Source organism: Lissotriton helveticus, chromosome 1_1 (assembly GCF_964261635.1).
Source record: "Lissotriton helveticus chromosome 1_1, aLisHel1.1, whole genome shotgun sequence".
NCBI lineage: Eukaryota > Metazoa > Chordata > Amphibia > Caudata > Salamandridae > Lissotriton > Lissotriton helveticus.
This window is the reverse complement of record NC_136057.1, coordinates 196356353-196371997: the sequence shown is the minus strand read 5'-3', so window position 1 is coordinate 196371997 and position 15645 is coordinate 196356353. Positions and strand designations below refer to the sequence as shown.

General features: G+C 45.1%; 1 long non-coding RNA gene across 1 annotated transcript in view; it reads right to left on the bottom strand.

Moving 5' to 3' along the window:
- LOC144768517 (uncharacterized) overlaps positions 1-7448 on the bottom strand; it is a 46500-nt gene extending 39052 nt beyond the window's left edge. The window contains exon 1 of the long non-coding RNA XR_013598558.1: positions 7354-7448. This is a non-coding gene — a long non-coding RNA (uncharacterized LOC144768517). The remainder of the gene's footprint in view (positions 1-7353) is intronic.
- Positions 7449-15645: the final 8197 nt, after the last annotated feature.

Genomic DNA, 15645 nt, shown 5'->3' with positions numbered 1-15645 from the left:
CGACCACGGCGATTAACGGAGCTGATATAACTGCTAAACTCCAGACGCAACTAATCTTCAGAGCGGCAGTACGGGTAGGAGTAAGGCATTATACTTATGCGGACACTGTGAGTAACAGACTCTGACCAAAGTCTTTAAACAATTGGCCCCTGAGACAGCAACCCATATGTTTGTGTTGTGTGTGTGTTTTTTTGACGTGAAGGGCGCGGCTTCTCTCTTACAGATTACCGCGGCGAACACCCACCATCTGTCAGCTCATGGGGCATACAACATGCGCCACAGCAGTATGTATTCAAACCTATGAAAAAACTGGGGTGTGCCAAATGGGGACTTTAATGACTGTTTTTAAACAATAATGTTGGAATTGAATTTCACGAACATAAATCGGGTCCCTCGTTTTAAATCCCTGTGTGGTGCTAATGTGTGCATTGAGTTATGAGCGTGCGTGTGTTGAGATGAAACCAGCCCTAATTACAGGGGGCTACATGATGTTCGGTCAACAAGAAACACGAGCATCTAGGGGATGGCAAATTGAACCATCTCTTTGTCCATAAAGTCTCAAGTATATTCTTTATCAGTTGGGCTAATATGAATGACAAGTGGGACTAGTGGCACTAATATTAATTGGTGCTGAAAGACAAATTATAGATACAATTGTATAAATTTGTGCTTTTCTCTCTTCCCCCTTTTTTTTACCTTTTTCTTTACAGAGACCACATTTAGGTCAACTTTTTTGATAAATGTTATCTTGCTTCCCTTGGGCCAGCTCATGCCCTGAAGCTAAAACTGACAGTGGATTTTTACTGCTAGTTTTTAGGACTGTAGGCTTATCATACTTAGTAACCGAGCATTTTCTAGTAGGGGCCATTAGAAGGTCCTGATGAGTAAGCAGTAGGGGACTGCTTACGAAACATGTAGACCAGGTAGTCAGCTAATTGCTCTACCTCAAAACCCCCTTCTTAACGTCCCCAGCTAGGGAAGTGAATAAATCGTTTTTTTCCACTAGCCAGAGGATTTTTAGCTTTTTAATTCCCACACATTATTAGGTCCCTACACTTCACTGACACCACTCACCTTGCACTGTCACATAGCCCTTGTCACCTTAAAAGTGCTCCCGCGTAGTTCGTCAGGTCGTAGCACGCCCCGCCCCGTAGAGGTACGGGAAGACCCCAATGATGAAGCATGACACTAAAGGATTTTTTTAGTGTGTGAGGGGTATTTTAACAAGCACATTGTGCTCTCATCTTTACCACCCGAAGAGAGAGTTTGTTATTACACTTTTTTTCACCCACTAAAATATAAATATAAAATTTTTTAAACCACCACACATTGATAGAATCTCTTTGTTTATGCGATTTTTTACATAGGTCAGTGGGCCTGGCTGGTCTTGCGTGCAGGTCAAGCATGATTCACGGCCGGGCTGACGTCCTCGGTAGAACGGCGGGCCCGAAAGGCATGGCTGGCATGGCTTGTAACACACTGTTTGCTACCTCTCACATTTTGTTTGCTTTTGATACTTGCACAAGTGCCACCATTGCCTACGTAACGTTTGTTCTTGTGCCTCAGGGGCATATTATCAAGGGGGTTTATCTCCGCTTTTTTGGCTTTAAAAGCCAAGAAAGCGGAGATAAAATTATCTCCCTATTACCTAGCTGTTGCTAACACCAGTTAGCGACAGCTAGTAGGAGATAGCGACCATCTTGGGCCCCACTTTGCATGTCAGTGATATTTATCACTAATGACATGCAAAGTGGGTGTGCCAAGATGTTAGCGACTGGAAACAGTCGCTAACATCGCTATCTCCTATTATCAACTTTTGGAGATATTTGCGCTAAGCACGAATATCTCCAAAAGCTAACACCTGCCCTGAGCAGTTCTTAGCAATGTTATCCAATGGTAGGTGGATAACATGGCTAAGAGCATTAGCTCGGTAATGCATGAATATCGCGGACTTTTCAGCGATATTCATGCATTGCGGCCTTATTTTATCGCATTTGCGATAAACCTTGGTAATACCAAGGTTTATGTGCGATAAAAATCGCCGCAGCTCAGCGGTAAATTTTTGTCTCTAACCAAGCAATAGCGATAATTATCGCTATTGCTTGGTAATATGCCCCTCAGTTTCTAGCATATATTGCAGTATATTACCTCTATTTGTACTTTGTTTTCTCTTGTAGCCTGCACACTTGTCACTCTCTCCTCCTGTATTGCACTGTTTGCTACCTCATGTATTTTGTTTGCTCACAATTGTCACTTTTACCTCATGTAACTTATCGTCTGCTTTTGTAATTTGTTAATTTGTAATTTTCTGTTCCTATTGTGAAGCGCTCTGACGCCTTCGGGTAAAGTCTCTGGTATATAAAAACGCATAAATAAAATAAAATAAAATAAAATAAGTTGACCCCCCTGTGGTGAAACCCTCCTGGGTCCGACCAGCGCAAGGCTGACCGGCTAATGGCTGACTGCAAATTGGTTCCCCGCAGGCTGACAGGCTAATGGGCGACTCCGGATTGGTTCCCCGCAGGCTGACCGGCTAATGGTTGACTGTGGATTGGTTCCCCGCAGGCTGACCGGCAAATGGCTGACTGCAGATTGGTTCCGGGCAGACTGACCGGCTAATGGCTGACTGTGGATTGGATCCCCGCTTTGGGCTGGGCTGGTCAGCTGCTGGAGGGAGGGCAGAGCTGACAGACCGGGGCGGCTGAAAAGATAAGCCATGCCTAGTACCCCCTGGGCTAGTACGCCAAGTGAGTTGGCCGGGACGGAGGTCGAGGCTGGCAGGTGTGGCGGGCTGGCAGGTGTGGCAAAGCTGGCTTGACCGGTTGACTGAGGGCTAGACAGGTAGATCCAAATAAAAATTCAAAAAAGGATATCTCGAGGACATTTTTTGAGGATCTTGTGAAAGTCTAGGTCCAAATCATTGTCTAAAAATATTAAAAATTAACCATTATGGTGCTCAATTCAGGGAGACACAATTTCTGCCCTAGATTGATTGTGGAAAGCATCTTGTGGAAGAAGCTAATATTGGAAAGTTTTCTCGTATCGCTAGAAGTCAGGCTCCTACAGGCCTCACAAGCAGCTTTACCAGCGATTTATAATCATTACAAACAAATATAAATGGGTCGTAAGACCAGAGCGCTCTGTACATGACTCCGCTGGCTCCTAGTGTCATCCTTGGTATATATACAGCGTCATGGAAGGAACCCCTGGTGATGACCCTTGGAACGGCGCCCGTTCAAATTTCTTTTTAGGTGGAGCCTAGGCAGCGCATGCGCTGTCTCTTGACATGGTGATTCTACTGTATGGAGTAGCAGCACGCCCATGGCTTGTGATTGGTTTCTTCATGTGCCTTTCTAAATTACCTTGGTTTGGTTGGTGATTAGGTTACATTTGTCCCTCCTTTTGCTGTTTTGTTCACGCCCTGGAGACTGGCCCTATTTCATGGATCATCTCACGATCGGCCTTATACGTTACTTTCGGCGCACTACTTTTACGATTGCCTCAGCTTCTGCTTTAGAAATGTTGGGGCAAATTCACAAGAAAGTGACTATGTGCATTCCGCAAGCCATTTGGCTGCGCCGCACTGAGTTACTTTCATAGCACAGGAATGCAACATATTTACAAGAATATGTTGCATCTCTGTGCTTCCCCCTGCGCTGGTACACAAACTGCTGCCATGCACCGGCGCAGGCACCCTTGCACCATGGTGCAAGGCATTTTCCTCTTTAAATGAGTGCTGTAGAATGCAGCACGGATTGAAAGAGGAAAAAAGAAACAAGGAGAAATGAAAACATTTCTCCTCGTTGCGCCTCCCTACGCCTCCCCTGGGGAGGTGTAGGATTCACACGCCTTTCCAGATTTACGATTCCTCGTAAATCTGGGAATGTGTCTGGTTCCATGGGTGTTGCATGGGAACACCCACAGCAACACCCAAGGAACGCCCCTTCCACACAAAATGCTGTGTGTAAAGTGGCCATTTTTACAAGGACAGGAAAAGCCAGAAAGGGTGGCTTTACCTGTACTTGTAAATATGAAACATTCAAATACGCCACCAGTACGTCACAAAAAATGACATACTGGTGGCGCAGGGGCTTGTAAATCTGCGCCATTGTGTTTATTGGTGGCCTCGGGAGCCCACGCCCCATTGTTATTGTGCTCCCCCTGTGTGTTTCTCCCCACACATCACTACGTGACACTTGCCCCTTCGGGACTGCGGGTTTGGTGGCTTTGTGAGTTTTTATTTTTGTCCTCCTCTCTTCAATTAATCTACCAAAGGCTGCACTGCATTTGGTGTTTGTTGGCTGTTCACCTCCTGCCCCCCGCTGCTTTCAGCACATCGGGCCCATTTCACAGAATGAACTTAAGACTCAATCCTAAACTTACTACTATTTTGGTATTCACAGAATGCACTTACTACTTTTGGCATTCACAGAATGAACTTACTACTTTTGGTATTCACAGAAGTTAGGATTTTGTCTTAAGTCTGTCTTAAGTCTGTCTTAAGTCTGTCTTAAGTCTGTCTTAAGACAAACTTAAGACAAAATCCTAACTTCTGTGAATACAAAAAGTAGTACGTTCATTCTGTGAATGCCAAAAGTAGTAAGTGCATTCTGTGAATACCAAAATAGTAGTAAGTTTAGGATTGAGTCTTAAGTTCATTCTGTGAATCGGGCCCTCCATTTATAAACTGAACTTCCAGGACAGGTCTTTTAATGCATTGGGGGGCATATTAGCAAGAACCCTGCGTAAAATTATCGCAGTTTTATCGGCAGGAAACTGCCGCTAAAACTGCGATAATGGGCTTGCTAATATGCGTTATAGAATTCCAATAGAAGCCAAGGTTAGATGTGCAGGGCTTCTATTGGAATTCTATAACGCTTATTAGCAAGCCCATTATCACCGTTTTAGCGGCAGTTTCCTGCCGATAAAACACCAATAATTGTACGCAGGGTTCTTGCTGATATGCCCCTTAATTTTAAAGCAGCACCGCTTGTCTTTGCTTTTATAACATTAACTTGCAGAACAGGTCTTGGGTGTTTTAACGCATTTAATTTAAAAGCAACATTTTTGTTTTGCAAGTACCCCATGCGTGTTTTCAGGCCGTCTACCATATCCCGTCCATTTTGCTTCTTTTCCCTCCCGCCCCTGTCTGTGTTAATCTCCCTCTTCCCGCCCAAATTTCTGTTTCTTATGTTTGTGCCCTTCATGAAGTCATGGGTTGCAGCAGTGAACAAGGATTTCTTCCATTTAATCCTGTTACTGTTTATAAAGTGCGAAGAAGTGGGTTTGTGATCCTGGCCAGGGATGGTGGCATTGTTGCCCCACCCCCTTGCAGCAGCCCCTCGACCGAGCCCCCAAATCTGGAGCCTTATTTATGAAAAGTGACGCATCGCTGCCTGAAAACAGCGATGCATCACTTTTCACTGCGCTCTCCCTGCGACATGATTGATGCATCATATTTATAATATGACGCATCATGTCGCAAGGAGTTACAGATACGTCAGTATTTCTGACGTATCTGTAAGCGCAAAAGTCACGCATTGCTGGGGTGTGTCACAAAAGTGACGCAACTCCAGCAATGCGTCCTTTCACAGGGGGAAAGCCCCATGTGAAAGGGCTTGCGTCAGTCTTACGCCTGCTGTGAGGCAGGCGCAAGATTTTGGCGCACCAGCGTCCTAAAAGTGACGCAGTGAAATCTCACAGATTTCACTGCGTCACTATTACGAGGCTTTTTGCGTGTGAACGCCCCCTTTGCATACATTATACCTGACGCAGGTAAAATGTAGCGCAGGGGTTTACAAAGTGACGCATCTGCTTCGATGCGTCACTTTGTAAATAGTGCGCAACACGACGCATGTTTTACGCCGCCGATGCGTCACAAAAAGTGACGCATCAGATGCGAAAAAACTCACGCACGGCCTCATAAATGAGGCCCCCAGTTTCTCTGCTCGGACTGCGGGTTCCTGCTCATCTGACCCAATCAGACCGAGTATGGGACCGATACTACTCCCCCTACCTGCAAGGGCTCCTCAGCTGAGCCTGGCTGGGATTTGTATTGCATTGTAATTCTTTTTGTATAGCGCTTGATACACCCAACGAGGCGCTGATGCGCTTATGTTGTAAATGAAGTAAACACCACTGCCCCCATTACAATCGGTGTTTACTGATTCAGCCAAAGATATTGTAATCATTCCCGAGCCCCCTCCAAAGAATTAATAAGCATTAAAATGACAAACCAATGGCTTTGCCGCCGTTTCTTTTTTAGGGTGAGAGTGAGGAGGGAAACATTGAACGCGTCCACTAAGCAGCAGCTGCAGTGTCATCCGCTGTCCCTAGAGGGCAGTCTACCTGACAACAACCAGCCGCTTTGGGAAATTTGCATACCCAGAAGCCACTGCAATGCCACAAACACTTCCATTTCATTGTCATGGGCAAAATCTTTTTTTGTAAGATTGAGAATGTGTATTTATTCTATATGCGCGCGTGTCAGCGTTATATTGTTGCTGCTTTTAGTTACATATGTAAAGGCACCATAATGTTCCTAAGATTTCTTGTAATAAATAGAAGGACTATAGCCAAATAACAATTGTCATATTTACAAGATTGATGAAGTTCATTCGCACTGCGAGTGGCGATGATAATCAACACTTCTTATAATTTATGGAGGATCTTTGTTCAGATCCAACATTCTGTAAAAAATAGCAGAGGTCCTTGTTGATATCGGGAGCACGCATGCGGTTATATGTTGTTACCACGAATTCCGTTGCAACGCATGCCTTTTCCACGCATGCGTTACCACGGAATTCGTTTTCCCCTCATCTTCTTTGCCACGTCGTTCAGGAAGCGGAAGTTTATTCCGCTTCCTCTCTTATGACACTGTTTTTTTCGGCACGGCGGGATCGTTTTTTTATGGGGGGGGGGGGGGAGACCCCCCCCAACCCCCCTTTTTAATCCTTCGGTTTTTTTTTTCGTGGTAAATACGATCGTTGAAGGCATACGCGTTGGAAAGACGTTTACGTGGTAAGTGCCTCGTTGTAAACGTTACGCGTAGTACTGCCTTCGTTGTTAATGATGTTTCCCCACGCATGCGGGCATTGGTGTGCGCATGCTCGGATGTCGTGTTAATTTGACAAGTGGAATATATTTTTCAAGGTCACAAGGACCCTCGTACATTTCAATTACTTCCTGCTCAGTGCTATGGGGGACGGGTTTGGGGGCGGAGGGAGCTTTCCCTTCAGCTGCTGCACTCACAATTCACGGCTTTCACCCAATCAAAGCAAGAAATTCACTATTCACTATTCATTATTCTCGGCCATAATAACCCCTGGGGTGCTGGTTGCGTCCTGCACTTACCTTATAGAGCAGAATAAAAGGATTTACGTTTTCCCTCCAATGCGCTTTCCTATTTAATAAGTGCATGAAAAAATATGTTTCTTCCAGTCACCCGCCCCATCCTCTCCGGGTGTCTGCCGTCTGTCTAGTAAGGAGGGGCCGGCTTCTTGGGGTGCTTCTCGCTTGTTCTGTTGGACCTGGGATCTATCTGGTTGGTCCAGTCACCAGGGGTGCGGGAGGGGGATATACTGCATCAGTGTGTAAGCAGGGGTGGTGACAGCTGATACAGAAGCTGAAATAGACCCCATCCCTCAGTGCACTGTGCACGCTGCAGGTGCACTAACGGGATACTGAGTACCATTAGAACTGACCGGCCTCCGGCTGCTTATTGAGTCTGGAATGACTGTCAGCCAGGAACGCAACATCCATTGGGCTCACCGGGCTTCAGCCCCCCGTCGTGTGTGTCAGCCCGGGCTGAGAGAGCGTCGTGGGCGGGCGACCGTGTAATTGCAGCCACACCCGAGTCCTTCACAGGTCTTTAAAAAACCATTTACTTTTTAATGAGGCCTTTGTTGTGATTTCACCCCTTCTTGGAGCCACTCTATCCATGGCAGGAAGACGTAGCCCCCCCCCCCAAATGGGGCTCTAGATGTCCGCCTGCTGTCGGCCAAGGTCGGATTGATAAGGCAGGCACTCAGGCAGGGAGGGATGGGCCTGTGACTGAGGGCCAGTTGTGAGCTGGTCTTTTAGATGCCATGTTGGCCCTTTTGGTGTCTTTGCGTATCATTCGGCTGTCCTACGTGGCCCGAAGGGGACCTGAACGGCCTCGCTGGGGACAGTGGTCTCTGCTCCTCTCTCCCACCCAGATGGAGGCTTGCACTGTTCTTGCCTGTACCCTGCCGGGCCGGCTTGTTCCTATACGGGACACTGGTCCCTACAGCCATGACATCATGCCAGGAGAGTCGCATTGTACACTAGTTATCTTTATTTAGACCACACCCCTACTTAGATAGGCCACAACCCTTTGAGGTTTGCCCCGGTCCTTTTAGAGCACCTCTAGTTTTTTTCCCACTTAAAGCCCTGGTGGAAAGGATCTCATGGAATAAGCTAATGTTGGAAGGCTTTCTCATATCGATAGAAGTCAAGTTCCTACACGGCACACAAGCAGCTTCCCCGGCAATTTATAATTAAATACATATAGGTCGTAGTGACCAGAGCACTCTGTACATGACCCTGTTGGCTCCTAGTGTCATCCTTGGTATATATACAGTGTCATGCCTGGTAGACTTGATAAGGGACTCCGAGTGATGACCTGTGGAACAGCACCCGCTCAAATTTCTTTTTAAGTGGAGCCTAGTCTTTCGACATTGTATACTCTATGGAGTAGCAGCACGCCAATGGCTAGTGATTGGTTCCTTCATGTGCCTTTCAAAATTACCTTTTTTTTTTTGTGTAGTAGCTGTTTATTGATTGATTAATTAAAATCTTTACAAAAGGGTAAATACTCCATTATGTAAATTTGAATTACAATACGTCATTAAAATTCCATTTTAAATAGCGGTAAATCTTAAAAATTATATACACTCATTATTAAAACTGTTTAAATAAAACAAATTCATATGTTTAAGAGTTAATGGAGAATATGATCATTATAATAATCAATGTTATATTGTTCTAATTTTTTCGATACAATTGTTAAACATTTTGTCAAAGCAGAATTAATGGGTACATCATCTGGGCAAAGACATCGAATCAATGCTTGTCTGCAAGTCCTTATCCCTCTTTTATTAAATAGCTTTTTAATAATGTTAGTCTTTCATTTTTTAGTTCTGGACAGAGGCACAGGAGATATATAATATATACCTTGGTTTGGTTGGTGATTAGGTTACATTTGTCCCTTCTTTTGCTGTTTTGTTCACGCCCTGGAGACTGGCCCTTATTCATGGAACATCTCACGATCAGCCTAATACATTACTTTCGGCGCACTACTTTTACGATTGCCTCAGCTTCTGGTTTAGAATTGTTGGGGCAAATTTAAGAGAAAGAGACTCAGGGGCAGATTTATGATAACTGGCGAATCCCCAGGGATGCGCCAGTTATTTTGTGCTGCTGCTCCGCCACCCATGGTGCGCCGCATTTACAATGCGGTGCACCATGGGGAAAAAACTGCATAGTTGCGTGACGCATCTGTGCCGTAAAGGTGACGCATTGCTGGAGTTGCGTCGCAGGCGCGACGCAGCTCCAGCAAGGCTCGGGGGTGCCCCATCTTTACAATGCTGCGTCAAGACCTACGCCTGCTTCAAGCAGGCGCAGGGTTTTGACGCAGCATTGGCCTGAAAGTGACGGAGTGAAATCTTATAGATTTCACTCAGCCACTTTTGCGAGGCGCACCTGCCCCGGAACGCCCACCCTGCGCCGGAACGCCCACAAGTGGCGCAGGGCTTTACAACGTGACGCATCTGCCTAGATGCGTCCCGTTGTAAATGGGTCATAGGGATGCGCCACGTTTACGCCGCAGTTGCGTGACGCAAACAGGGCGCATTACCGACATAAATCTGCCCCTCAGTGCATTCCGCAAGCCATTTGGCCGCGCTGCACTGAGTCACTTTCAAAGCACAGGGATGCAACATATTTACAAGAATATGTTGCATCTCTGTGCTTCCCCCTGCGCTGGTACACAAACTCCTGCCATGCACCGGCGCAGGCACCCTTGCGCCATGGTGCAGGGATGCCTGCGTCATGGAGAGATTGTTTTTGTGCAGGAAGGGGCACCTTCCTGCACAAAAACAATCACTACAGGCATTTTCCTCTTTCAATGCGTGCTGTAGAATGCAGCACGCATTGAAAGAGGAAAAAACGAGGAGAAATGAAAACATTTCTCCTCGTTGCGCCGCTTCACAAGCATTTCCAGATTAACGATTCCTCGTAAACCTGGAACTGTGTCTGATTCCTTGGGTGTTGCGTGGGAACTCCCACAGCAACACCCATGGAACGCCCCTTCTACGTAAAATGCTGCGTGTAAAGGGCCATATTTAGAAGGACAGGAAAAGCGACGGAGGGTGGCTTTGCCTGTACATGTACATGTAAATATGGAGCATTTAAATACGCCACCAGTACGTCACAAAAAGTGACGTACTGGTGGCGCCGGGGGCTTGTAAATCTGCCCAGTTGTTTTTATTGGTGGACTCTGGAGCCCACGCCCCTGTTAATGTGCTCCCCTGTGTGTTTCTCCCCGCACATCACTAAGTGACACTCACCCCTTCGGGACTGCGAATTTGGTGGCTCTGTGAGGTTTTATTTTTGTCCTCCTCTCTTCAATTAATCTACCAAAGGCTGCCTGCATTCGGTCTTTGTTGGCTGTTCACCTCCTGCCCCCTCGCTGCTTTCAGCACTGCATTTATAAACTTAAGTCCCAGGACAGATCTTGTGTCTTTTAACGCATTTAGGGGCTTATTATCAAGGGCATTATCGCCGTTTTAGCGGTACTTTTTACCGTTAAAGCGGCAATAATTTTAACGCCCTATCAACAAGGTAGCGCTAACATTCATTAGCGCATGTTAGCTGCCGAATTCCCAATGCCTGGCATCTCAGCGATAAACATCACAAATGAGATGCAAAGTAGGGGTGGCTGGGAAAACTGCATGGGAAATTATCGCTAAGGCAGCTTTGTGATATCAGCAAAGAGCCTTAGCGATAATAATCATCATGTTAACTATGCCTTAACGCAGGAACTTCACATCTGTTAAATTTGTAACTAAGGCATACCTAACATGTGAGGTGTATTATGCTGATATGACCGCAGGGTCGTATCATCAAGGTTATTGCCATTTTGAATGCAACATTGCTGGTTTTCCAGTGACGTTGGCCTTTTTCCCTGGATAATGCTGTAATATTATTGCACTGGAGTAACGCATTGTTGATAACGCGCTAACCAGGCGATAAATATAAAAGCGCTTTGAGATATTTATTGCTGTCTGTTGCTGATATGCCCCTTAATTTTAAAGCAGTTCCGCTTGTCACTGCTTTAATAACATTAACTTACAGAACAGATTTTGGGTGTGTCTACGCATTTAATTTAATAGTAACATTTTTTTTTTGCAATCACTCCATGCGTGTTTTCAGGCCGACTACCATATCCTGTCCATTTTGCTTCTTTTCCCTCCCGCTTCTGTCTGTGTTAATCTCCCTCTTCCCGCCCAAATTTCAGTTTTTCTTCGCGATACGCCGTCTGTTGCTGATATGCACCTTCATTTTAAAGCAGTACTGCTTTTATAACATTAACTTACAGAACAGGTCTTGGGTGTTTTAACGCATTTCTTTTAATAGTAACATTTTTGTTTTGCAAGCACTCCATGCGTGCTTTCAGGCTGTCTATTCAGGGGCGTAACACAGACCCCCGCAGTGTGGGCGGCCCCTGCTCCAGGGGAAACCCCCACTCAACGGAGCCAGCAAGCAATTCTCTTCAAGACTTCATGAATTAAATGGTGTGCGCATGCCACGGCCTCTTCATTTATTAGATGGTTGGTGTGCATGCGCACGCTGGGGCCCGGCCGGGCCTCTGAGGCTTCCGCTTTTCAAAATTAGATAGCGTGCAGTTGTCTCCGCCGACGCAGGTTTGTGAAAAAAAGTGTGGCATCTGATGGCCCCTGCCTGCATGCAGTGATGTGCACGGCCTCTGCCAGCCCCGCAGGTCAGTACTGGAGGAGACTCAGATTTGGGACAGCGTGTGGCTCTCTCTTGAGCGTGCCCAGCCTCCTCACACCCCGTGGCCTTGCCCGGAGCCACGCACACACCCCTCACACTTCCCAGAGAGTAAGTAGAAGGCGGGCACCTCGGCGCCGTAGGTCATGTAGTTGCTGTAGCCATGCGCAGAGGAGTAGGGGCTATGAATGTTTTACTCTCTTTGCGGCTGCCCTCCAGTGGGGTGCCGGTGCTATTTGTCAAGGGTCACATGGTTTCGTGGCTTGATATAGCTGAGATGAGAACTTTGGTGTGCTGGTTCCACAGGTGACACCTAATCACGAGACAGAGTGCCCTCTCTCCATTGGAAAAATGGCACGGTTGCCCCTTCTGAATAGGCTCCAGGTCTCCACATCCCTCTCCTCCCCATCCCCTGTGAGGATGTTTATGACCTAGGCCATGTGATGTCTTTTCTAGTTTGGGTAGGTATAGGTGGGCATTGCGACGGCCCCTTGGCTACCCCGCCTCCGCGCAGCAGCATTGGAGCAGGCAAATGAAGCTACGTTGATGGTCAGGAGGGTGGGCACTGGGCAGAAGACTGGGGGTGCACTTTGGAGGGGCAACAGGGAGGGGCGTAGCACTTCCATGCACAGGGATCGTGTTTATGCCTGCTTTCATGTTCCAGGGTACAGGGCTCCATCGATTAACATATAAACACACTAGTCTGTTCAGAGGCCAGTCCTGCGCTTGCTTGGTCTGGGGGGCGGTGGGCTCTGGAGATAGGCTGCAGAACAAACTATGGTCTTCAAGGCACAGGCAGCTCAAACCCTCTGCATGCACCTCCTTGGCAGGTCACTCGAGTGTGGCCCAGATCAGGGTTTGGTGGCAGCTGATAGGGCGTGCAGGTACACCTGCTCGTTTTACCATACTCACCTGGGCCCATAAAACAACATTAACACTTTGAACAGGTGACCCTTTCCCTGCACCTACCAAGTTTAATTTACCTACTAGGACCTATACCATTGACTTACCAATCTTTGTCGCTGGTACCTAAAGTCCTAAGGGTTCAAAGGAGTTAGCACAAATAGGTATTATAATAACTTTTGCATTTACCTTTAAAATACCCACAAACTCGGGAAAGGTTTAAACACTTTAAGAAAATTCGTAAATGTCAATGTCCACAAAAATTCAATGAAAGCTTGACCAATTAGAAGAACAACAATGAAAGCGAAATGTGCGAAGATTTGATAAGAACTGTCATTAAGCATTTCAACATAGGCAAGGTAGAGAAAGGGAGACAATACAAGGACGGACCCACATGGATTTTATAATTACCTAGAATGGTATGACGACCAACCCTGGGCACGGGCTGGGACAAGAAAACAGGACTCCCGAAGGTTCAGGTGTCATGTGTGTTTCATGTTTATGTTGTTTCATGTTTATTTATTTGTTTGATTAATTAATTAAAATCTTACAAACGGATAAAAATGTATACAATACTTAAATACTGATGCATTGCATATATTCAAATACTTCTCATAAAACAATAAAAAGAAGTCTGACCCATAAAAATGGTTCCATTAATCAACTTGACAGTAATTACACAAAAATTCAAACACCAGCATCCAACTTTTTCTTGGCCAATATAAGAAATTTCACAAATGCTGAATTAATTGCTAAATCTTCGGGATCTAAGCTTGCCATAAGAGCCTGTCTACAGGTCCTTATACCACGTTCATTAAATAGTTTCTTAAGAACAGCTTTTCTTTCGACTTCCAGGTTCGAGCAAAGGCACATTAAGTGTATGATGTTTTCTTGACCAGATTTACAAAGCATACACGCCCCAAATTCTTCAGGTCTTTTCCATGGTGCCAAATGACATGAACCTGGATAGATACCAAACGTAGCATTCATAAAGATTTGTTTATTTTTTTTCGGCCATGATGTTTGCAAATAGGTTTGGATCTTTTTTTCTTAAAACCATTTACTATTGGCCACGCATGGTGTCTTTTAGTAAAATTATCTTTGTCCTTTATCAAAGAAAGATAGTCCGTGATTTTGTTTATTGTCTTCTTAAAACTCTCCTGTTTGATCGTGATGTTCCAAATAGGAGCTAAACCATAGTCCTTGATTGCCGATTTTAGATAGGCGAAAATAGTTAGGGAACGGTTGGTGCTTGCTTCTTGCCAAAGAAGGCGGGACATTTCGTTGTCATAATCATTTTTAATTCTGTTCCACACCTTCATTATGTTTCCTTTTCTTGCACAAGATGTGTCGTTCAGACCAAATTCCAACCTTACTTGTGATTGTGAGGCATTCTTACGGAGTGAAAATAAATGACGATAGGTTTTTGCTACCGAAGTATTTATCATCTCTGCATCGCTCCCATTGAGCACCTCACTCCCATATGTTAGGGAAGGCAATAGTTTAGCAGATATTGATTTTAATAGAGGGCGGTAAGACAAATCTCCAATGGATTTCTGGACAGATCTAAATGCGGCGGTAATGGAATTCGCTTTCCTTGTTATTTCACTTTTCTGATGAACAAACTTACCATTATCGCTGTAAGTTACTCCCAAGTATTTGTAATCATTTACTTGTTCCAATTTTTTTCATTCCAAAAACCAGGTATGCACATACTTTAAACGTACATTTTTGGTGATTACCATGATTTTAGTCTTTGCATCATTAATGTGCATACCGTTTTCCTTGGAGTATTTAGATATGCCGTCGATCAGTCGTTGCATCCCCACCTTTGTATAGCTCATTAGAACATCATCCACATATAGCAGGTTTGATATCGGAGTTTGAGCCAGCCTTGGTGGGTGGGTATTAATAACATTAAGGTCAGAGGTGAGATCGGATAAAAATAAGTTAAAAAGTAAGGGAGCTAACACACAGCTCTGTTTAAGCCCATTCGATGTTTAAATAATTTTAGTTACCGTTGAGCCATTACCCATCCTCACTCTAACCCTAGTATCAGAATGAAAAAGTTTAATCATTTTTAACAGCGTGGCTGGAATTCCTTGTTTTGCAAGCTTGGTCCAAAGAAGCTCACGATCAACACAGTCGAAGGCAGATTTCAAATCTACAAAACACAAATATAAAGGTAGATTTGCAATTATTGCCTTTTCAATTAATATTGCTAAGATTAAAAGATTTGTTGTTGTGCCAAGACCTTCGACAAAGCCTGTTTAGTTTGGGGGTATTACCTGCACTTCTTTTGCCCACTCAGTTAGGTTTGTTAAAAGAATATTGGCAAACAACTTTGCATTTGAATCCTGCAAGGTAATTAAACGGTAATTTTCTGACTGTTGCCAGTTGCCTTTTTTAAATATTGGGATTATAAGCGAGCCTTTCCACGAGGTTGGTATTTCCCCTCTCTCGACCACATCATTAAAAACAGCTGTAAGATGATCTGACCAGAAGTCGGGCGATTCTTTAAATAATGCAAAGGGAATGCCATTCGGCCCAGGGGTGCCATCTTTTTGTTTTTTTATCAATCTTGCCACATGACCGGGAGTTATACTCACATCTGTCACTCCTTCTTTGCAATTCTTTGTTAGAGAACTTTCCACATTAGGTTATATCAAAGTTCCTTGGTTTGGATTGAGATGAGTTTGTAGAAAAGTT